At 35.0% G+C, this 24,174-nt stretch overlaps 1 pseudogene; it reads right to left on the bottom strand.

Annotated features, from left to right (window-relative positions):
• Positions 1-19,172: 19,172 nt before the first annotated feature.
• On the bottom strand, positions 19,173-22,406 carry LOC141540594 (heat shock cognate 71 kDa protein pseudogene; annotated as a pseudogene).
• Positions 22,407-24,174: the final 1,768 nt, after the last annotated feature.

The following is a 24,174-nucleotide window of genomic DNA, read 5'->3' as shown; positions in this document are numbered from 1 at the left end:
TGATGGACATCCATTCATCTTCCAGCTTCTAGCCACTATGAAAAGAGCTGCCACAAACATTTTGGCACATACAGGTCCCTTTCCCTTCTTTAGTAGTTCCTTGGGCTTATAGCCCAGTAGTAGTATGGCTGGGTCAAAGGGTATGCACATTTTGATAACTTTTTGGGCATAATTCCAGATTGCTCTCCAGAATGGTTGGATTCTTTCACAACTCCACCAACAATGCATCAGTGTCCCAGTTTTCCCACAGCCCCTCCAACATTCATTGTTATTTGTTCCTGTCATCTTAGCCAATCTGACAGGTGTGTAGTGGTATCTCAGAGTTGTCTTAATTTGCATTTCTCTGATCAATAGTGATTTGGAACACTCTTTCATATGAGTGGAAATAGTTTTAATTTCATCATCTGAAAATTGTCTGTTCATATCCTTTGACCATTTATCAATTGGAGAATGGCTTGATTTCTTATAAATTAAAGTCAATTCTCTGTATATTTTGGAGATGAGGCCTTTATCAGAACCTTTAACTGTAAAAATGTTTTCCCAATGTGTTACTTCCCTTCTAATCTTGTTTGCATTAGTTTTGTTTGTGCAGAAACTTTTTAATTTGGTGTAATCAAAATGTTCTATTTTGTGATCAATAATGGTCTCTAGTTCTCCCTTGGACACAAACTCCTTCCTCCTCCACAAGTCTGAGAGGTAAACCATCTCATGTTCCTCCAATTTATTTATGATTTCATACCTTATGCCTAAATCTTGGACCCATTTTGATCTAATTTTAGTATGTGGTGTTAAATGTGGGTTCTTAATGATATTTTAATCTGGTTCTAGTGTACTTAACAGTTTTATTGGTCCTATGCACATCCTGAGCTTGAAACCTCTGGATTAGATGATCCCTAAAGTCTTTTCTAGCTGTAAGATCTCTTTTTAAGAGTTCTTCATTTTGGGGGGGTAGAGCCATGATGGTGGGAAGGCACATGCGACTTTCTGAACCTCTCTCATATCCTCACTACCAATTAAATTCAGCCTCAAAAATAGTGCTTGACTGGAAACATCCCTGAAGATTGGAAGTGCAACAACTCACCAGCCAAAGATAATCTGGAAGATTGCCAGAAAAGGTTTGTTCTTAGTGGGAACAGACCAGCACAGGCTGGGCTAGAATGAGAGGCTAGCATTATTTGGAGTGAACCAGGAACGGGGCAAGCTCTCTGCCATAGGCTGACTGCTTTGCTTTGGTTGCAGAGTAATGAACTAGCAGAGAAATTAGAGCCTAGGGTAGAGGGCACTCTGAAGGATGCCAGAGCCTAACAGGATCTGGCTGTGCCCATCCAGGATTGGAATGACTCAGTACAGACCATAACAGAGCTCTGCAATGGCATTCTGCAGTTAGGAGTTCTTGTTGGGGGGCAGTTACAAATCTGCATGGTAGGGGGCACAGCCTGGGCAGCCCCTAATCTGCATAGTCAGGGGCTCGGCTTGGGGCAATGGAATTTACCCAACTCGACTACACTCCCCAGGCAGACACTTTCGGTGCTGTGAGGGATAAAGAGACTGCTAATACCCTAAGCAGGCTTTTGGAGAGGGGGGGCAGGGATACTTTCACTGCTCAGCCTCTAGTCCCAAGGCAGTCACTAATCCTCACAGTGGGGCTCCTTGCAGGGCATTTCCCACAGCTCAGCCTGTGATACCCAGGCCTAGTCACTTCTGTTGTGGAGCTTTTCCTAGAGCACTGCTGTAGCTTGGCAGCTCTTTGCAGCCCATTGACAGGACAGCTACTGTCCATATATCTATCCCTGCTCTGCAGAGGAAGCTGGTAACCTCCTTGCCCTGAAGGCAGACCCTAAAGGCTTTAAAAAAATGAGTAAAAAAAAAAATAATCAAAAGGACGATGGATAGCTTCTTCACAGAAAGAGAGCAGGTTTTCAACCCCAAGGAGAGTAATAGCAGACAATCTACAGACAGTACCCCAAAGGGGGATGTAACCTGGTCCCCATCACACAAGGCTCTCATAGAAGAAACTATAAAAAATCTTAAAAGAGAGCTAAAAGAAAAATGGGGAAAGGAAAGAGAAGCTATGTAAGAGAGAAACAACTTCCTGAAATGTGAATTGGAAAAGGTAAAGAACTCCCAGGAAGTGCAGAGAAATAGAATTTGTGAATTGGAAAAGGTAAAGCACTCACAAGAAAGTAGGATTTGTGAATTGGAAAAAGAAAATAACTCAGTAAAAAAAAAATTAGTGAAATGAAAAAAAATTTCATAGAGCAAAACAACTCATTTAAAAACTCAATTGGACATATACAAAAAGAAGCAAAAAAAGCTAATGAAGAAAATAACTCACTAAAAATCAGAACTGAACAAATAGAAATGAATAATTCATTGAGACATCAAGAATCAGCCAAGCAAAACCAAAAAAAAAAAAAAAGAAAAGAAAATAAAACTTAGAAAAAATGTTAAATATCTAGTTGGAAAAACAACAGACCTGGAAAATAGATCTAGGAGAGATAATCTGAGAATCATTGGACTTCCTGAAAATTATGATGAAAAAAAAGAGCCTAGATAGATACTATTTTACAGGAAATCATCAAAGAGAACTGCCCAAATGTAATAGAATCAGTAGGTAAAATAGGCATTGAAAGACTTCATTGAACACCTTCTGAAAAACTCCAAGGAGTATTGCAGCTAAATTTCAGAATTATCAAACTAAGGAAAAAATATTACAAGCAGCCAGGAAAAAAAAACAATTCAAATACCGAGGTGCCACAATAAGGATCACTCAAGATCTGGCTGCTTCTACATTAAAGGATCGAAGGGCCTGGGATCTGATATTCCAAAAGGAAAAAGAATTTGGAATGTAGCCAAGAATAAACTACTCAGCTAAACTGAGCATTTTCTTCCATGGAAGAACATGGACGTTTAATGAAACAGATGAATTCCATTTGTTTCTAAGGAAAAAACCAGATCTAAACAAAAAAATTTGATCTTCAACCATAGGATTCAAGAGAAGCAGAAAAAGGTAAAAAGAACTCTTGAGAACTGTATTTCTGTTGTGGATATAAAGAGTACATGTAAAATTTAATTTTACTCATATAACATAAAAAAGGGAAGTAGAAATGGAAAGGGGATAGTGTCAGAAAAAGGGAAAAGGGGAGGTAAAAAGAGGGAAACTACATCCTACAAAGAGGCAAAGAAAACCTATCATAAATGAGGGAATTTAGAGAGGGGGAGGTACACTGTGTGAATCTTACTCTCATCAGAGTTGACTCAAAGAGAAAATAATTGACATATTTGTTTTACAGAGAAACTTCTCTCACCTCATTAAAAAATGGGAGAGGAAAAAGGGAAAAGGAAAAAAGTAATAAGGGAAGGGTACAAGAAAGGGGAAGGGATTCAAAGGGAGTGAGAGGGATTCTAAAGAGAGAGAGCTGTATGATGCAAGTTTAATACTAGGAAAGGGGGTAAGGGAGGGCAAGAAAAAGAAAAGCATAATCTGGGGATAATAAGATGGCAAGAAATACAGAATTAGTGATTTTAACCTTAAATGTGAATGGGATGAACTCTCCCATTAAGCGGAGGCAGATAGCAGACTGGATCAAAAGTCAGAACCCTACAATATATTGTTTACAGGAAACACATTTAAAGCAGGGAGATACATACAGAGTAAAGGTAAAAAGTTGGAGCAGAATCTGTTATGCTTCAGGTGAAGTAAAAAAAGCAGGGGTAGCCATCCTTATCTCAGATCAAGCAAAAGCAAAAATTGATCTAATTTAAAAAAATAAGGAAAGGAACTTCTTGCTAAAGGGTAGCATGGACAATGAAGCAATATCAATACTAAACATATATGCACCAAGTGGTATAACATCTAACTTCCTAAAGAAGAAGTTAAGAGAGTTGCAAAAATAGACAGCAAAACTATAATAGTGGGAGATGTCAACCTTGAACTCTCAGAATCAGATAAATCAAACCACAAAACAAATAAGAAAGAAATTAAAGAGGTAAATAGAATATTAGAAAAATTAGGTATGATAGATCTTTGGGGAAAACTGAATGGTGACAGAAAGGAGTATACTTTCTTCTCAGCAGTTCATGGAACCTATACAAAAATTGACCATATATTATAAAGACCTCAAAATTAAATGCAGGAAGGCAGAAATAATAAATGCTTTTTTGCAGATCACTATGCAATAAAAACTATATTCAACAAAAAGTTAGGGATAAATAGACCAAAAAGTAATTAGAAACTAAATAATCTCATTTTAAAGAATGATTGGGTGAAACAACAAATTATAGATACAAGTAATAATTTCCCTCAAGATAATGACAACGATGAGACATCATACCAAAAAATTTGTGGGATGCAGCCAAAGCGGTAGTAAGGGGAAATTTTATATCTTTAGAGGCTTACTTGAATAAAATAGAGAAAGAGAAGATCAATGAATTAGGCTTGCAAATTAAAAAGCTAGAAAAAGACCAAATTAAAACCTCCCCAATCAAATACTAAACTTGAAATTCTAAAATTAAAAGGAGAAATTAATAATATTGAAAGTAAAAAAAATACTATTGAATTAACAAACAAAACTAAGAGTTGGTTTTATGAAAAAACCAATAAAATAGATAAACCTTTGGTAAATCTGATTAGAAAAAGGAAAGAGGAAAATCAAATTGTTAGTCTTAAAAATGAAAAGGGAGAACTTTCCACCAATGAAGAGGAAGTTAAAGCAATAATAAGGAATTACTTTGCCCAACTTTATGCCAATAAATTTGATAACCTAAGTGCAATGATGACTACCTCCAAAAATATAGGATTCCCAGGTTAACAGAGGAGGAAGTGAATTGCTTAAATAGTCTCATTTCAGAAAAAGAAATAGAACAAGCTATTAATCAACTCCCTAAGAAAAAATCCCCAGGACCAGATGGATTTACACGTGAATTCTACCAAACATTTAAAGAAAAATTATCCCCAATGCTATATAAACTATTTGAAAAAAATTGGGAATGAAAGAGTACTACTAAATTCCTTTTATGACACAGACATGGTATTGATATCTAAACCAGGAAGGTTGAAAACAGAGAAAGAAAATTATAGACCAATCTCCCTAATGAATATTGATGCTAAAATCTTAAATAAGATATTAGCAAAAGGACAACAGAAGATCATCCCCAGCATAATACACTATGATCAAGTAGGATTTATACAAGGAATGCAGGGCTGGTTAAATATTAGGAAAACTATTAGTATAATTGACCATATTAATAACCAAATTAACAAAAAATATGATCATCTCAATAGATGCAGAAAAAGCATTTGATAAAATCCAACATCCATTCCTATTAAAAACACTTGAGAGTATAGGAATACATAGACTTTTCCTTAAAATAATCAGTAGCATCTATTTAAAACCATCAGTAAACATCATATGTATTGGGGATAAACTGGAACCATTCCCAATACGATCAGGAGTGAAACAAGGTTACCCACTATCACCATTACTATTTAATATTCTATTAGAAATGCTAGCTTTGCCAATAAGCATTGAGAAAGAGATTAAAGGAATTAGAGTAGGTTATGAGGAAACCAAATTATCACTCTTTGTTGATGATATGATGGTATACTTAGAGAACCCCAGAGATTCTACTAAAAAGTTATTAGAAATAATCCACACCTTTAGCAAAGTTGCAGAATACAAAATAAACCTACATAAGTCATCAGCATTCTTATATATCATTAACAAAATCCAACAGTTAGAGTTACAAAGAGAAATTACATTTAAAGTGACTACCGATAGTATAAAATATTTAGGAATCTATTTGCCAAGGGAAAATCAGAAACTATATGAGCAAAACTACAAAACACTTTCCACACGAATAAAGTCAGATCTAACCAATTGGAAAAATATTAAATGCTCTTGGACAGGGTGAGTAAATATAATAAAGATGACAATACTACCTAAAATAACATATTTATTTAGCACTATACCAATCAGACTTCCAAACAACTATTTTAATGACCTAGAAGAAGTAACAACAAAGTTCATATGGAAAAACAAAAGGTCAAGAATTTCAAGAGAATTAATGAAAAAAAAAATCAAATGAGGGTGGCCTAGCTATACCAGATCTAAAATTATATTATAAAGCAGTGGTTACCAAAACCATTTGGTATTGGCTAAGAAATAGACTAGTTGATCAATGGAATAGTTTAGATTCAAAGGACAAAACAGCCAATATTAATAATCTAGTGTTTGACAAACCCAAAGATCCCAGCTTTTGGGATAAGAACTCACTGTTTTACAAAAATTGTTGGGAAAATTAGAAATTAAAATGGCAGAATAGGCATTGACCCACACTTAACACTGTACACCAAGACAAGGTCAAAATGGGTTCATGACTTAGGCATGAGATTATAAATAAATTAGAAGAACATAGGATAGTTTACCTCTCAGACCTGTGGAAGAGGAGGGAATTTACGACCAAAGAACAATTAGGGATCATTATTGATCACAAAATAGAAAATTTTGATTATATCAAATTGAAAAGTTTTTGTATAAACAAAACTAATGCAGACAAGATTAGAAGGGAAGCAATAAACTGGGAAAATATTTTTACAGTCAAAGGTTCTGATAAAAACCTCATTTCCAAAATATAGAGAGAATTGACACTAATTTATAATTTATCAAGCTATTCTTCAATTGATAAATGGTCAAAGGATATGAACAATTTTCAGATGAAGAAATCAAAACTATTTCTAGCCATATGAAAAGATGCTCCAAGTCATTATTAATCAGAGAAATGCAAATTAAGACAACTCTGAGATACCACTATACACCTGTCAGATTGGCTAGAATGACAGGGAAAGATAATGCAGACTGTTGGAGGGGATGTGGCAAAACAGGCACACTGATGCATTGTTCGTGGAATTGTGAATATATCCAGCCATTCTGGAGAGCAATTTGGACCTATGCTCAAAAAATTATCAAACTGTGCATATCCTTTGATTCAGCAGTGCTACTACTGGGCTTATATCCCAAAGAGACCTTAAAGAAGGGAAAGGGATCTGTATGTGCAAGAATGTTTGTGGCAGCCCTCTTTGTAGTGGACAGAAACTGGAAACTGAATGGATGCCCATCAATTGGAGAATGGCTGAATAAATTGTGGTATGTGAATATTATGGAATATTATTGTTCTGTAAAAAATGACCAGCAGGATGATTTCAGAAAGGCCTGGAGAGACTTACATGAACTGATGCTGAGTGAAATGAGCAGGACCAGGAGATCTTTATATACCTCAACAACAATACTATATGATGATCAATTCTGATGGATGTGGCCATTTTTAACAATGAGATGAACCAAATCAGTTCCAATAGAGCAGTAATGAATTGAACCAGCTGCACCCAGTTTAAGAACTCTGGGAGATGACTATGAACCACTACATAGAATTCCCAATCCCTCTAATTTTGTTCGCCTGCATCTTTGATTTCCTTCACAGGCTAATTGTACACTATTTCAAAGTCTGATTCTTTTTGTACAGCAAAATAACTGTTTAGATATATACATATATTGTATTTAACATATATTTTAACATATTTAACATGTATTGGTCAACCTTTGTGGGCTTCTGAATGATTTAACAGGGAGATGCGCTTACTTCAATGCACACAAAGTGCATACACTTCTACTAAGAACCCACCTGCTAAGAGGCAAGCTAGATATCCCAGTAGATAAATAGGATAGGCTTGGAGTCAGAGAGACCCAAGTTAAAATCTGGCCCCAAATACTAGCCCTGTGATCTAAACAAATTACTTAATTTCTATCTCCCTTAATTAAAAAAAAAAAATAGACAATAAGCACCTACCTTCCAGGATTGTTGGGAAGATAAAATAAATACTTGTAAAATACTTTGCAAACCTATATAAATAGCAAAGCATCAAATAAACATTAGCTATTATTACTTAAAAAAAGACAATTCACGACTATTTTAGTTCATTCATTTTGCCAGTGGCATCTGAGAACAAAGGCTAAAATAGAACTTAGAGAACAACAGCTGGAGAGGTAAGTTAGAATGGAAACAGGAAATGGGGTAGAGATCTGGTAACTGATCCTAGTGAAGGTCAAGGTTGAAGCAGAAGATCTAAAGCAAATGAGGTATGTGTTGATGCTGGTATGTGCCTGTAGGGCTGGTATTGGGGCAAGGCACACACCCAGGACAGAGAACTCAGGGCAGCCAATAGGATTTCTGAATAGTTGCTACTCACCCTTTCCCAGCTTGAAACTCTCATGCCCCAAGGCAGGTGAATAGGTAGACAAAGTGTTTGCCAAAAGGTTCAGCTGGTTAATTCTATTTTTGTATTTAAAATTAGGATCATTGGGGCCCCAAAGGCAAACTAATATAATAGTTAGGATTTTGGTATTCACCCCATCACATTTTTTTAGGAATGTGACTGAGGATCTGGTGGCAGCTGGGAGCTGGGAAATAGGAAATGGGATGTCCACCGAACCATTAAATTTGAATATTCCCCTCATCCCAGAACAGGAACAAAGAAATCTAATTCTTTCCCCCTTCCTATTATGGAATTTTTAATTGGTTAAGGCGCTTCCATTTGAGATTGTGACTGTACTTCCATCTTCAGTTTCGAACTTCTCTTCTCCTCCCTTTCCCCATTCCACTACCCCATCACTATCACATACCACCTTTCACTGAGACCTGTCATTATAGGTCTATGATTGCACCCCTCTTCTCTGTAGTTAAAAGTTCCCTACTGTAACCTTCTCCTCTCATTAGAATCATTTGTCCCAAAACAGGCTTTAGGAAGGCTTGTTAATGTGGTCATTAATCCTGTGTTAATTTACTGATAGACTACGGCAGCTTGGGAACAGTCTCCCAACTTTGTTATGTAACCCATTAGAGGCTTTGGGGGTAGTCAGGGTGATTTCCAAGCTACAAAATACTGTCAGAGAAGATTGTTTTATGAGAAAATAAAATCAATCAATATTTACTGATTTCTATGGTATCCTGGCCTTTTGATGTCCCACAGCCCAAATTCTAGGCAGCCACTAATCTGCCTTTAGAAAGAATTCAGTTAATATTTAGGTTATAATTTACCCTGCCTGCTTCAAAGCCAGCTTTCCAAGGAGATGATTTGTTTTTGTCATGCTCGCCTTTGAATCAGATTCAATTAATCCAAAGGCTGATGCTGCCACCTGATGTATGGTTCTGGGAAAACTTTCTGGTTGTTCATATAGTTAGAGCACTTACCTAGAAAAGGAAGGCACTGGAGAACAATCATAATTACTATTGTGTTATCAACAGTATGAGATTTTGTGTTATCTTATCTTCTTCTTCACTCTACCCCACCCTCACCCAAATATAACCCTTTGTAGCTAGCTTTCAATCTCTAAAAACTACAGCCTTATACATGCAATGCAAGCCCATGATGCATCAGTAAAACCCATTTTCTTATGAGAAACCACTGATATATTAGCAAATCCTTATGGACTATTTCCTATATTGCGCTAGGTTATGTAGCAGATAAAGGAAAATCCTTTGCATTTAACAGTAGAAACAGGGGCAGCTAGGTGGCGCAGTGGATAGAGCACCAGCCTTGAATTCAGGAGGACCCGAGTTCAAATCTGGTCTCAGACACTTTTCCTAGCTGTGTGATCCTGGGCAAGTCACTTAACCCCAGCCTCAGGGGGAAAAAAAAAAAAAAAAAGGAAAAATAGTAGAAGCATCATCACAAGAAGGGACCTGGCAGTTTTGATAGACTTGTGATGGAAAGAACCATTTGCACTCATAGATGACTAGGGAGACAAAATGTAGATCAAAGCATAGTATTTTCTCTTTGTTGTTAGTTTTTTTTTTTTTATCTTTCTCATGTTTCCCCTCCCCTTTTGATCTGATTTTTCTTGCACAGCATAATAAATATGGAAATATGTTTAGAAGAATTGCACATGTTTAACCTATATTGGATTACTTGTCTCTAGGGAAGGGATGGGAAGGGAGGAAGAAAAATTTGGAACACAAAGCTTGGCAAGAGTAAATGTTGAAAACTATTTTTGTATATATTTTGGAAAATAAAAATTTATTACTATAAAAAAAGAAAAAGGGATCTTGGAGCTCTTTCAGTCCAACCCAATTTCTGTACAGAAATTCTTCTAAGTAACATTCTCCAACAAGTGGTTATTCAGGCAGCGAAGAGGAATGACTATCTTTGGGGCAATCTATTCTATTGCATCATATGTTTGGAATAGCTTGGGAATATAAGAGCATCAATTTAAATCTAAAAGGGATCTCAGGTTATCTAGTTTAACACTTTTATTTTCAGATAAGGAAACTGGGGCTCAAGAGAGGTTAAAATGATTTGTCCAGTGTCACAAATTGTTCAAGTGATTGGATTCAACTCGTCTTCTGAAATTGAAGTCCATTACTATTTATACCAAGCTGCAATATCTCTGAGTTTTCTGCAGCTATTTTTTGTTTGTTTGATTTAATGTTACTCTGCATTGTGCCCGTCCTTATACTGACAAAAACTTGTGTGGTCTGTATAGCTTCAAGGGAGTAATATAAATGGAACTGCTAAAAAAAAAAAAGTTACCAAATATGCTACAGCTTAATAACTTAAAAAAGAAGATGGTTGATGATATGAATTGACCAGAAGTGAGTGTATCTCATCATATTTGGAAAGATTTCAGATGAGTATGAGGAAGAACTAACATCAGACCATTTGTTTTATAGAAAACATGGCAAAAGAAGATGCAAGAAAAATACACTGGGATAAAGTGTGAGCAATTAGCTTGCAGCATGAGTTTCTGAAAGATAGTCCTTGATGTAGAACAGAGTGATGTCACATTTGTCAGAGACACCCTTCAATGACAATGTGAAAACTCCAGGTTCCTGGTGATCAGGAAAAAAGGAAAGGCCATCCCAACTGGAATCTAAGTGTATTTGTGACATGGTGACATAGTATTCTTTTCCCTATATGTGAAGTTGATATTGGGAAGGGCAAATAATTGATAATCTTCCACTGTAAATAATCTTTGGGAATGGATGTTCCACTGCAGAAAGTGATCTTGAATCTCATATTTGAAATAAATTGCTTTAACTCTTATGAAGATGAGATTTCAGATCTTTCTAGGAACTGCTTACTTTCAGCTCATCTGTGAAATGAAGAAATTGGGCTTAAATTATCTTCCTTATACTTTAAAGCCTAGGATTTTCCTAAGGGGTAGAGATTTACATTCTGTAATTTCTGTAACACCCAATTAATGGAGAATCAGGGGAAGCACTTTTACTTAAGGATAGAAAATAAAACACTGCCTTTGAGGTTTCAAAAGTGTGTCTACTAACCTAGGCATCCATTTTTGCAGGAATGTAAAATAAATCTTTCCTGCATTCATCAGTGAGACAGGGAAGTTCCTGATAAGAACTTCACTTATATCCACAGTTTGTTTCTTACACCCTTAATCATATGTGTTTCTTAGATGTGTGTCCATTTATTTTACTCAGAGATGAATGTTTCCTAGACATGTATGTCCCATATATATGTACCTTATGCATATGTTCTATGGCTATATACCCTGTATTATTTGTGTCCTTTGGTTATGTGATGAACTTTGTGTAAAGAGAGATGAGGTTTTTCTTGTTATTTACTTTGTTAAGCTATTAAATTAAACATACTAAATCTGTGTAGTTGATCAGATTCCAAAAGAAGAGCAAGATAAAGAGAAAATTATTGTTCTGAACTGGGTTTGGCTCAGGTCAGTCCAGTTAGTTTAGACACCTACAGATGATTCAACAGTTAACAAAAAAGATTTTTTTCCTTATGTGTAGCAAAAGGATAGTCAATAAGGACAAGTACAGAGGACATCTTGAGTTGATTAAGTTCACCAAAGCTTCCTTTCTTGAGTTACCCATTGTAAAACACTAGCTATGTATCTCAGCCCCTTTGAATTTAGGTATTGAAGAAGTAACTTCAACATGCTGAGCCTTTAGTTTTTCAGTGGGGAGGGGTGTGGGGGAGAGAAGTTTAGGAGATTACTCCTTCCCATAATTGCATCTTCCCAGCAGGATTCTATGAATTTGAACTCAGAGCTAATTACATAACCATATTCAGATAATATGGCATTTTTCAATGGCTTAGGAAAAGAAGGTAGTTGATATGAATTGCCCAGAAGTGAGAGTGTCTCTAGAGAGCCTCATCATATTTGAAAAGATTTCAGAAGAGTATAAGGAAGAACTAATATCAGACCATCTACAGGATATTGTTGTAAAGATGTTAAATGCCAATTTTACAATCACTGTCACCTATGTTAGCAATAAGATACACATAATATCTTAGCAAGAATGAGTTTTTCCTGAGGAAAATAAAATACTCATCATCTTGTTTATCAAAATCTCAAAGAATTTTTGACAGCTAAAGCTTTTGTTGTGATTTGGTGGCATCAGAAATTGCATCCCTAAAGGGAAGAGAAAATGTTTGAGAAGAACTAGATGGAGAAGAGCAAAAGAGAACAATCTGATCTGAGACTTCTGGCATTCTTTGCGGATCATTGCTATAAGAATTATAAGCAAACATTCAAGGACTTAGTCAACTGACTCAAATCATTGAATTATGTGGATCTGAGCAAGCTTTTTGTGTTACTGTTTTTAGCCTAGAGGGCTTGGAGAATGAATTGCATCAGAGAGTTATTATATTTTTTTAGAAGACTGATGGTGAGATTCATTATCCCTTAAGTAAAATTAAAGTTTTTAGCTTTGAAGTAGGCTGTCACTAATTAATTTCAAGGCTATGTGAATGCTGTTCATTTCCAGTTTGGTTAGACAAATACACAAGACAAATAGGATGATGAAAAATCCTGAGTCAGTGTGATAAAGGTCTGGTAAAGATTCTGGGCATGTTTAGGGTTGGAAAAGAAAAAAACTCAAGGTGGAAGACATACAGTATAGGTGTCTTCCTTCTATTTAGAGGGATATCAAAATGAGAAAGGATTAGACTTATTCTGTTTGTTTTCTGAGAACAGAAACAGAAGCAATGATTGCAGAAAGACAAACAGACTTCACGTAAAGAAAATCTTTCTCACAATTAAAACTGTCACAGACTGAATGGATTGCCTTGGATGGTATTGGGTTACCTTGGGTGGTGGTGGGTTCCCCTGTCTTGAAGGTTTTCAATAATCTTCTGGATAATCATTTGTTGAATATATTATAGTGGAGATTATTTTCTTATATATATTCCATTAGATGATCACTGAAGCCTCTTAAATTTTTCAAATCTTTATTTGCTTACTTATTTTCTGTAAGGCAGTTTGTAAGGCAATCAGAATTAAGTGATTTGCCCAGGATCACATAGCTAGTAAATATCAAATGTCCAAGGTCATATTTGAACTCAGGTCCTCATAACCCTAAGGCTGGTGCTCTATCCACTATACCATCTTGCTGTCCCAAGCACTGGAGTATTAATTCTAGTTCTGTGACTTTATGAAACATTCTAGTCATCAGTAGGTTAAATATTGCCTGCCTGTGATAAGTTACTGCACCAGCCAACTATGAATAAATTGTGCACTACCATCTTGAGAAAACTAATGTGGATGCAGGCATGATATCTTATAATTCTTATGTATTGGAAGGCTTGGTAACATACATAAGAGAGACAATGATCTGGGGCACACAGTGATCTAGGTCATTGACACACAAAAGCATAGCCAAGAATCTGGGACTTATATCAGTGAATGTGCTGTCAGTGAATATAAATTTTGTAGTGACAGATTAAATCTTGGCTGTCCTTGAATGAAAGGTGCTGTATGTTGAAGGTCTTTGAAAATTTGTACAGGTCAAGAAACACAAGCTTAATCCTTGGGAATTCAAATGATGTTCCCAAAAGAAGAATTTTTTGAAAAAATGGCAATTAGAGCTATGCAATGGATTACTATAGTGGACAACAAATAATCTAAAAAGAGGTGTAAGAATTAAATTGGTGTTACTCAAGACATTCTGCCCTATAAAAATGAAAGAATTATATGATTTTAGATAGAGTTAATATAGAACTCTGGAGCTGATGAAAAAAAGGAATTCTGTGCCTGAATAAGTTGTGGTATATGATTGTGATAGAATACTATTGTGCTATAGGATATGAAAATTATGGTTTCAGAAAAACTTGGGAAGACTTATGTGAACTGATTCAAATTAGAACAAACAGAAGAACTGGGAGAATGTTATAAACAGTAAGAGCAATATTATAATGATGATTTTGAAAGACTTATCTACTTTGATCAAAACAGTGATCCAAGACAATTCCAAAGGGTTCATGATAAAAAATGCTAATCATCTCCAGAGAAAGAGCTGATAAGAGTCTGAGCACATATTGAAGCATAATTTTTTCACTTTCTTATTTTTCTTAATTTTATTTTTTGCAACATGGCTAATATTATTTTATGTCTTGCATAATCTCACACATGTAATTGCTATCATATCACTCACTTTCTTAATAGATGGGAGAAGGGCAGGAGTGAGAGAGAGAATTTGAAACTCAAACTTTAAAAAAATATATATATATTTTTTTTTTAAATGGGGGGGGCTCTCTACTGGCCAAGATAGCTACACACATTTGTAAAATATGTGAGACTTTTCTTGTCTTTGATGTGTTCAGAGGAAAGTGCTAATGGCTTGTATCATTTCAAAAAATCCTGGAGGGTTTTAACATATATATATATATATGGGAAATACTTCATTGGAGGAGAAAAAGCTTTTAAGATTGGATTTTGATCTATCATATCAAAAGTTTTTTTTATGCCCAAGAAGCAATAAGCAGAGTGGAATCTTGAATTCTCTGCTCCTTTTGGTTAACTGACTACACAATATAATTTGGGAAATCCTATCTCTTCCTTTCTCGCATTTTTATCAAAGATGAAATTTCATAAAAATGTGTAGAAAAAGGTAAAAATATGAGCTGGTAGATCTTGATGATTTAGGTAGTAATAATGATCCAATTGTTCAGTGTCTTCCATTTTTAAGATATCTTGAGATTTATCAGCATCAACTTTCACAATTGTGTCACCTCCTTTGTGTCTACTTAATCTAGTCCAGTCACTTTTTCCATCTTTGTTTTCTTTAGTGGCAGCTAAATGGCACAGTGGAAAAAGTGCTGGCTTTGCAGTCAGGTCAACATGAAATCAAATGTAGTCAAGCTACTTTTTAGCTGTGTGACCCTGGGTAGGTCCTTTAAGCTCTGTCTGCTTCAGTTTCCTTGTCTCTAAAATTGAGATAATAATATCATCTACCTTCCATGGTTGTTGTGAGGATCAAGTGCAATATCTGTAAAGTGTTTTATAATCCTTAAAGTGCTATATAAATACTAGTTATTATTATTACTGCCATTTCTAGTTCCTCAATAGGGATTGCAATTGATATGAGTCCAAATATCGCTCCATGAATGAAATTAATGAAGAAAATAGTTTGTTATAGAAATATTGACAGATCTTCTTCATTTACCATCTGCTTGTTGTTCTTCAGTTTTATCCCTTGGATAATCAGGCTTAATTGGATCTTGTGACATATTTTCTGCAAGTTGTTTTTTTTTTTTCTTCTCTTTCACTTCTTCCTGTTTTATAAATGAGTTTCTCTCCACACTACAAAAATAAAAACAGCTTTGCATACATATTATTTGTACAAAATACAAATATATGTTGATATATATATATATATATATATATATATATATATATATGTACCTGTAATAGAATGTAATAATTATAATAATGATACATATTATTTATAAAGTGAAAGTTCCTGAAATAGCTTCGGATTAGTTTTAGGATTCCTGGGGGGGGGGGGGAAGGAGAATAAGTACATTGCTAATATGTGCCAAACAATATGCTAAAATAACTCTTATGCTATAGGTAGGTGCTATAATAATCCCCATTTTACAGTTGGGGAAACTGAAGCAAACAAAAGTTAATTTCATTGGTATGTTTTATTTTTCTATCACCTAAATTTTTTCCAGTTTATTAGATGGCATAATGGATAGTGTCAGGCATGAAACCAGGAAGACTCATATTCCTGAATTCAAATCTGACCTCAGACCTTAGCTGAGTGAGTTACTTAATCCTGTTTGCCATAATTTCCTTATCTGTAAAATGAGTTGAAGGGAAGGAAAGAGCAAACAATTCTGGTATCTTTGCCAAGAAACCCCCTAATGAAGTCATAAGAGTAAAACACAACTGAAACCAATCAACAACAACAAATTTCCCCCACTACCTATCTCTCCCTGTCCTTTTCCCAAAGAATTATCACATATAAGAAAAAAAAATTAATAAAGAAAGGAAGGACATAAAAAGAAACCAGCAAAAGCAAACAATAAATTTAAAAAATCTAAAAGTAAATCCAATGTTCCATTGTCATGGACTTTCCATTCCTGCAAATTAACAGGGCGTGTCTTGTCTTACAGGTCAAGCCTATTCTTTGTAATTTAACAATATTCATTTACAATTGTTTTACAATGTCTGCTGTTTTAGTTTGCATTTGTAGATATTGTGTATATTGTTTTCTTGGCTCTCCTTACTTCATTTTGCATCAATTCATATATATATATATATATTTCCATGCTTCTCTGTATTCAATGTATTTGTTATTCCTTAGAGCATAATAATATCCCATCATATTCACTTTTAACAATTTTCATAGCCATTCCATATGATGAGTATCTACCTTATTTCTATTTCTTTGCTACCACTCACATACCAAAAAAAAAAAAAAAAAAAAAAAAAAAACCCCCAAAAAAAAACCCTCCTATAAATACTCTAGTGTATATATAGGGAATTTCTTTTTATCAGTGACCAGCATGAGATATATGTCTAGTAGAATTTCTGAATCATAGGATATGGGCATTTTAACCTCTTTATTTGTATAATTATAAATCATCTTCCAAAGTGGTTGTACTTCTTCATAGCTCCACCAATAATGCACTAGTTTCCTATTTTTCCCAAAGTCCTCCAACATTTACTATCCCATCTTTTGTCATCTTTACTAATTTGCTGAATGTGGGGTAAAATTTTAGGGTTGTTTTAAAATGCATTTATCTTGTTATTAGTGATTTAGAAAATTCTTTTGTTTAGTTGCTAAGAGTTTGCAATTCTTCCCTTAAGAATTATTTGTTTCCATCTTTTGCTTACATATCTATTGGGAAATTATTTTTGGCTTTATATATTTCCACTAGTTGAACTGTATTTTCAAAAAGACACTAATCAAGAAGAAAAAGGGATAATATCTTCTTTTTGGTAATTAAACCAGCTGTATCTACAAGGCAATCTCTCTTTATGCTTTTTTTTTTTCCTTTTTTTTTTTTTTAACAGCATAGAAGTTCTTGCCTAAGCAGTTAATTGTATATTCCCTTTAGTAGTGAGATTCAGCAATTAGCTTCACTTTAAGTCTGATATAGGCACTATCTTAAAAAGTTTCTAGAATATTCTGTATCCTTCCACCTATCAGACACAAAGAAATCTGTAATTTTGCAGTTTCATGTTTGACACATCCAGATAAAGCCTACCTAACTACTGAAAATCATTTAATAACATTCTAAGTCTTTAACTCTGACCTAAGTAGAATATGTGAATACTTACCCAAATGAAAATTACTTTAGCTGTTTTTTGAAGCCAGGAAAATTAAATTAACAAATCCTGTCTCAGAAATATTTTTAGAAGAGTAAAAAGTATTTTTTTTTTTTATCCATCAAGTCAGTGGTAATATCCCTATCATCACTGTTACCAACTTTTCTTCAAAGGGCATTGCCATTTGGATATTTTTTGGATGACCTGAATCTATTGTCTGCATTTGGATAGGGATTATGCTGGTATTCTAGGAAAGTGTCTACCTCAAGCATGTGAAGACTTCTCCCTTGCAGAATGGGCAAATGAGAACAATTTGTTCCAGTAGCCACAAAGACAACAGGCAATGTGGAATGCTTAGAGCTTGGTCAGATATCAAAGACACCAAGGTCATCCATCACGTTCTAGGCCATTGCCAGTAATCCTGACTTTTGTCTTGCCACATCACTGTGATGATTATGGAAGAGAAAGGGAGGTCGATCCCTTTACACTACTCTGACTCACTTAAATCCAATCACTTGCAAGTCAAGACATCACCCCATGATGTCTGTCCTTGGTTCTCTTTGAAAAAATGAAGGTGAAAAATAACATCTGGATATTCAAGGATAGGTAAGCATATAACCAATAAAATGAATAGCTAGGCAGAATCTTACACTTTTTCTTCCCTATCCTCATTTCCAAACTTCCAGCTTTAAATACACACACACACACACACACACACACACACACACACACACACACACACACACATAAAACACAGGAACCAAAGTTGAATTAGTCCTACAGATGCTCACTTTATGCTATATGGTAAAGAGTGCTAGGTGCTTTCCTTCAATTTCAAAGACAGAACATTTCATCTATACAGTATCTCTAGGCTCCTGAGGTAACAAAATGTAGGTTTATTACATTCTATGTCAATTTTAGAGAAGAGGCTATGAGATTTGGTGGAAAGGGTATGGATTTGAACTAAGGAGGACTGGTGCAAATCCTGATTCTCCAACTTACTGCTATCTACTTTGAATTGAGGCAAGGCCCTTAACCTCTCTGTCACCTTCTTCTTCTATAAAAGGAAGAGTAAGATTAAGGAATCTCTCTTACTATGAGTAACTCATTGAACAACTTCTATTATATGAGGTCCAGGAGGGAGGTTTTGGAAGAAATGATGACTTTAATAATTAAATGAGAATGTCAGTTTATTACTTCTACTATTCTAGAAACCTCTTTTCTGCTAATTCCCATTTGCCATGAAAGACAGAAGAAACTTGCTCAAATTTTCTGTAGCTCAGGGCCTTGACCAACAAATCTTAACTCTGATTCTATCAATGTTCCAAATAGAATGGGTTCCACATAAGGCTGCTCCTTAAATCTGGCCTTCTGTTATTTAGAGGTATTTAAATACTACATCTTTTATGAGTGCCGATTTTAAATAGATCTTAATCTCTGGGACAAGATTTGCATTTGCATTTCCACTTGTTCATTACAGAACTGATAAAGTGAAATGCTGTTTGCTCCTCTTTGCACAGATTCAAGTATACAGAATACTTTTAAACTGCTACTGCCTTGGCTACAAATTTGATTCCTTCAATATTTGGAAAGCTGTGTGGAATGCTTATTCATTTTGTATGTTTAGTTGACCCCTTCATTGGGGGTCCAGAAGAAATACTTCCAAATGGGCTGCTCTACTCCTTGGGAACCCACCAGACATGCTTCCCGGAACTCTGGTACAGTTTAGAAATGATGGGGTTGCAGACCTTCTCCAATTCTTTCTGCTGATGCTCAAATTCTTCCTCCTCAGCAGTCTGGTACTTATCCAGCCACCTGATTATTTCATTACATTTGTAAAGGATCTCCTGTTTGTCTTCATAACCAATTTTGCCTTGCAGTTTTTCATCCTCTGGAGTAGCCTTCATATTGAAAGCATAAGATTCAAGAAAATTATTGGAAGACACCTTGTCTCTCTGCTGCTCATCCCCAGCCTTGTGTTTCTCAGCCACCTGTACTATATGTTCAATGTCTTTTTGGCTCAAATATTTTTTGTTATTGATGATGTAATCTTTTTTCTTCTTGCCTGTGCTGAAATCTAGAGCAGAAACATTGAGAAAACTATTTTCATCAATGTCAAATTTTACTTCAATCTGAGGAATATTTCTGAGTGCTGAGGAAGATTTCAATGAATTCAAACTTGTCAAGAAGTTGTTATCTTTGTCATTGTTTTCTCACTTTCATAAACCTGAATAAGCATATTAAGCTGGTTATCAGAATATATGTTTCTGCTTGAGGGGAATAGTGGTATTATGTTTGATCAGAACTGTCCTAACTCCTCCAGCAATTTCATTTCCCACAAAAAGAGGAGTGACAGCCAATAGCAGCAAGTCCTGCACATTTTCAGATTTATCTCCAGGAAAAATGGCAGCCTGGACAACTGCACCATAAGCCATAGCTTCATCAGGATTAATGCTTTCTTTGAGCTCCTTGCCACTGAAGAAATCTTGCAGAAGCTTTTGGGATGTGAGTAGAACCACCTACCAGGACAATGTCAAAAATCTTATTTATCTAGCTTGGTATCTTTTAAAGCCTTTTTTTTTTTTTTTTTTTTTACAGGATCCAGTGTGCTACAAAAGAAATCAGCATTCAGCTCTTTGAAACAGGCTTGGGTGATTGATGTATAGAAATTGATATCTTCATAAAGGGAGTCATTTTCTTTTTTTTTTTTTTTTTTTGAGGCTGGGGTTAAGTGACTTGCCCGGGGTCACACAGCTAGGAAGTGTTAAGTGTCTGAGACCACATTTGAACTCGGGTCCTCCTGAATTCAAGGCTGGTGCTCTATCCACTGCGCCACCTAGCTGTCCCAGGGAGTCATTTTCAATACTAGACTGGATACTGGAAGAGAGGGTACACTGTACGAGTTCCCAAGCATTATATAGATGGCAAACAATCCTCTTGTTCTCACTGATGTCCTTCTTGTTCTTTTGCTTGAACTCAAGAATGAAATGGTTAATCATGTGATTGTCATCGTCCTCCCTACTCAAGACCCACAGTCTCTAGCTGTGAATTTGATCTCAAAAAAGCCATCTTCAATGGTAAAGTACCATCTCCAAGGACAAAGATCAACACATTTCCAACACAAAACCAATCTGTTTGTCCAAACTATATACAATGGCAGCGGCAGTTGACTCATTGATGATTTAAACCACTTAAAGACCAGTGATTATACCAGCATGTTTTGTGACCTGATGTTGGGAATCATTAAAATAGGTTGGTACTATGACCACTGCATTTGTGACAGTCTTCCCAAGGTAAGCTTCAGCAATTTCTCTTATCTTGGTTGAGATCATAGAAGATACTTCTGAATAGAATTTGAGATCTTCCCTTGGTATTCCACTTAGACATTAGGTCTGCCTGTTTCATTGACTACTATAAAAGACAATATTTCAAGTGCGAATGTACAACTACATTTGCATCTCAACTTAAATTTTCTTTTTCTATGAACACTGAAGTTCATATAATATTAAGATTTCCACTCAGTGTACTTTTTCAACCTCCTTTGCAGTTCCCCATTTAGTCAGAAGATGCTGACACCAACTATTTGGCTTAAAAACAATGAGAGAAAATATGAAAGGAAATAAATATTTATAAAGAGGTTACCATGTTCCAGGCATTGCTTACTAAGAGCTTTTTACAAATATCTCATTTGTTTGTCACTATAGCCCTAAGACGAAGGTACTCATTATCCCCATTTTACAGTCAGATAGAGGTTAAGTGATCTGCCCAGGTCCCACAGCTAATGAGAGTCTTAGGCTGGGCTTGAATTCTTCCTGACTCTAGACCCAGCACTCTATCCACTATGCTTACAACCCAAACACCACTTTCTCAATACAATAATTCAGTCTCTCGTCTTTATAAAGAAACTGAAGCACTGAGAAAATCATTCATTCATATAAGAATTTGTTTAGCACTTAACTCTGTGCAAGATTTAATCATTAGTTAGCTATTCAGAATCCCCTTTTATTATTTATCTTTGTTTTTATTTTTATTTATTATTTTTATTATTATTATTTACTATTGTAATAATACAACTATTATCGTTTGTTTTATTGGCTTAGATCTTGGAAGACTGTTCTCATCTAAAGTAGCTAGCTCTAAACCTTAATTTCTTCATAGTTGTTAGGAAAACATAGCTACATATAAATATATCTATAGTAATGCAAGAAACCCTGAAATGCAGGAAAAGCCTGAATCAATACTTCAAGTCTTTCTAAGGCAATAATTCTCAAATTTTTTTCTTTCCTTATAACATAGCACTATTCTTTGATGTGAGAAATTTTGGTAATCTTATTAATCAAGAGACTTAGCATGTTTATACAATTTGCAATCTAAGTTCCATATAATTCATATCATACCCTTTGAGAAATACTATTTCAAGGAACTATCTTCTCTTCAAAAGAAATATAACATCTTCCAGAATGATTCTTACACTGTTAAGAATAAGAGTCCCTCATTATCCAAGTATTCATAATTTGAGTTCCCACAGTGAAGTTTTGTTTGTATCTGGATCTAGATGGAAATTCCTGACAAAAGATTTTTTTTTTACTGAAACAAAATTAGTCTATTCTACAATATAAAGTTTTAGAGAATTGCTGAGGTACTAAGAAACTGTGTGACTTGCCCAGGATTGTACAACCAGTATGTGTTTGAGGTGAGAAATTTGAACCAAATCTTTCTGACTCCAAGGCTGTCTCTTAATCCTCTAGATTACTGGCTTTCCAACTGTGGTTTGGGAACATTTGGAGATCCCTCATACTCTTTCAGTGAATCCATGAGGTCAAAATTTGTATAATTTATATAAGTGTAAAGAGGTCCTGAGACTAATAAATTTGGGAACTACTACTCTATGTCATATAGCCTCCCTATGAGATTGAGTTGTATATAGAAGCAAAAGTCTATCATAAAATTATTTTTACTAAATAAGTTGATTATTTAATCAGGGTATATACATATATATATCCCAAAGTCCTAGAGCAGTTTATTTTGATACTCTATGTATGTGTGTGTATGTGTTTATACACCTTATAATATATAAAGAAATATGGCTTGTATGTGGCAGAACTACATATTTGGGATCTGGACCAAGAAAGAAGTGTCTGCGGCACCAGAAGACTAGTTGGATGATAGCACAGACCAGGTCCAAGACTTTGGGAGCTAGTGACATTATTTCTCCTATCATCAAAAGAGATATTGGTCTAGAGTTTTATCTGCCACTGTTCAAAATGAAAGAAATTTCCCTGGTTCCTTTCAAATAGCGTAATCTGCTGCAAATAATGGTTGTATCCAAAAAAAAAAAAAACATCAAAAAAACCACTAATAAGCCTATTCATCAAAGAAAATGGGAAACAGAAATTAAAGAAGTTATGTGTGTGTATCTCCAAAAAACATACAAGAGTAAATGACATTTTCAATAGGAAGTAAATTAAAATTTCAAATTAGCCAAAAAGAGGAAAAATAATCTCAACTAGTCTTAAAGCAGCCAGTGCTAGGAGTCAATGGACATGTAGGAACTGATATCCCCACCCTTCTGCAGTTCTGGGACTCCATTCTAGGTTGTTGAACTCCATTTTACCATTCAAAAGCTCACATTTCACCTTTCCTTACACTATCTCTGTGGATGTTCTCTAAGTATGTCTCCAACCAATTTAAAAATGCCTCTTACTCAAGTACATAATTTTTCATTTGGCATCTTCTCAGTTCATCAGGAGAGACTTTTCCTTCCACATATGCAGCACAGGTTTAGTCCCTAGGAAAACCTAACTCAGGTTTGGGCAGAAGTCAGGTCACAACTAATCCAGCCATTCTGGTGAGCAATTTATTTGGAACTCCTCAAAGAGCTATAAAAGTGTGCATACCTTTTGATTCAGCACTGCCACTACTGGATTTATATCCAAAGAAATTGTAAAAAAAAAAGGGAAAAGAACCCACATGTGAAAAAAATATCTATAGCAGCTCTTTCTGTGGTAGGAAGGAATTGGAAACTGAGGTGATACTCATCAATTAGGGAATGACTGAATAAGTTGTGATATATGGATGTAATAGAATACTAATGTTCTATAATTATGAGCAGACTAATTTCAGAAAAACCTGGAAAAATTTAAATGACTGATGTTGAATGAAACAAGCAGAACAAGAACATTGTACATAGTAACAGCAAGATTGTGTGATGATCAACTATGACAGACTTATCTCTTAACAATATAGTGATTCAAGACAATTCCAATAGACTTGTGATGAAAAATGCCATCCACATCCAGAGAAAGATGGAGACTGAATGTGGATTGAAATATACTATTTTCATTTTGGGTTTTGATGTTTGTTTTTTTTTCTCATGGTTTTTCCCTTTTGTTCTGATTTTTCTTTCACAACATGATTAATATGGAAATATGTTTAAAATGATTATGCATGTATCATTTCTATCAGGTTGCTTGCTGTCTTGACAAGGAGGAAGACAAAGTAAGGAGGCAAGAAAAATTTGGAACTCAAAATATCACAAAAATGAATCTTGAAAACTATCTTTACATGCAATTAGAAAAAATTA

Source organism: Sminthopsis crassicaudata, chromosome 4 (assembly GCF_048593235.1).
Source record: "Sminthopsis crassicaudata isolate SCR6 chromosome 4, ASM4859323v1, whole genome shotgun sequence".
NCBI classification, from domain to species: domain Eukaryota; kingdom Metazoa; phylum Chordata; class Mammalia; order Dasyuromorphia; family Dasyuridae; genus Sminthopsis; species Sminthopsis crassicaudata.
The sequence above is the reverse complement of the archived record's forward strand: the minus strand, read 5'-3'. Positions and strand labels throughout refer to the sequence as shown.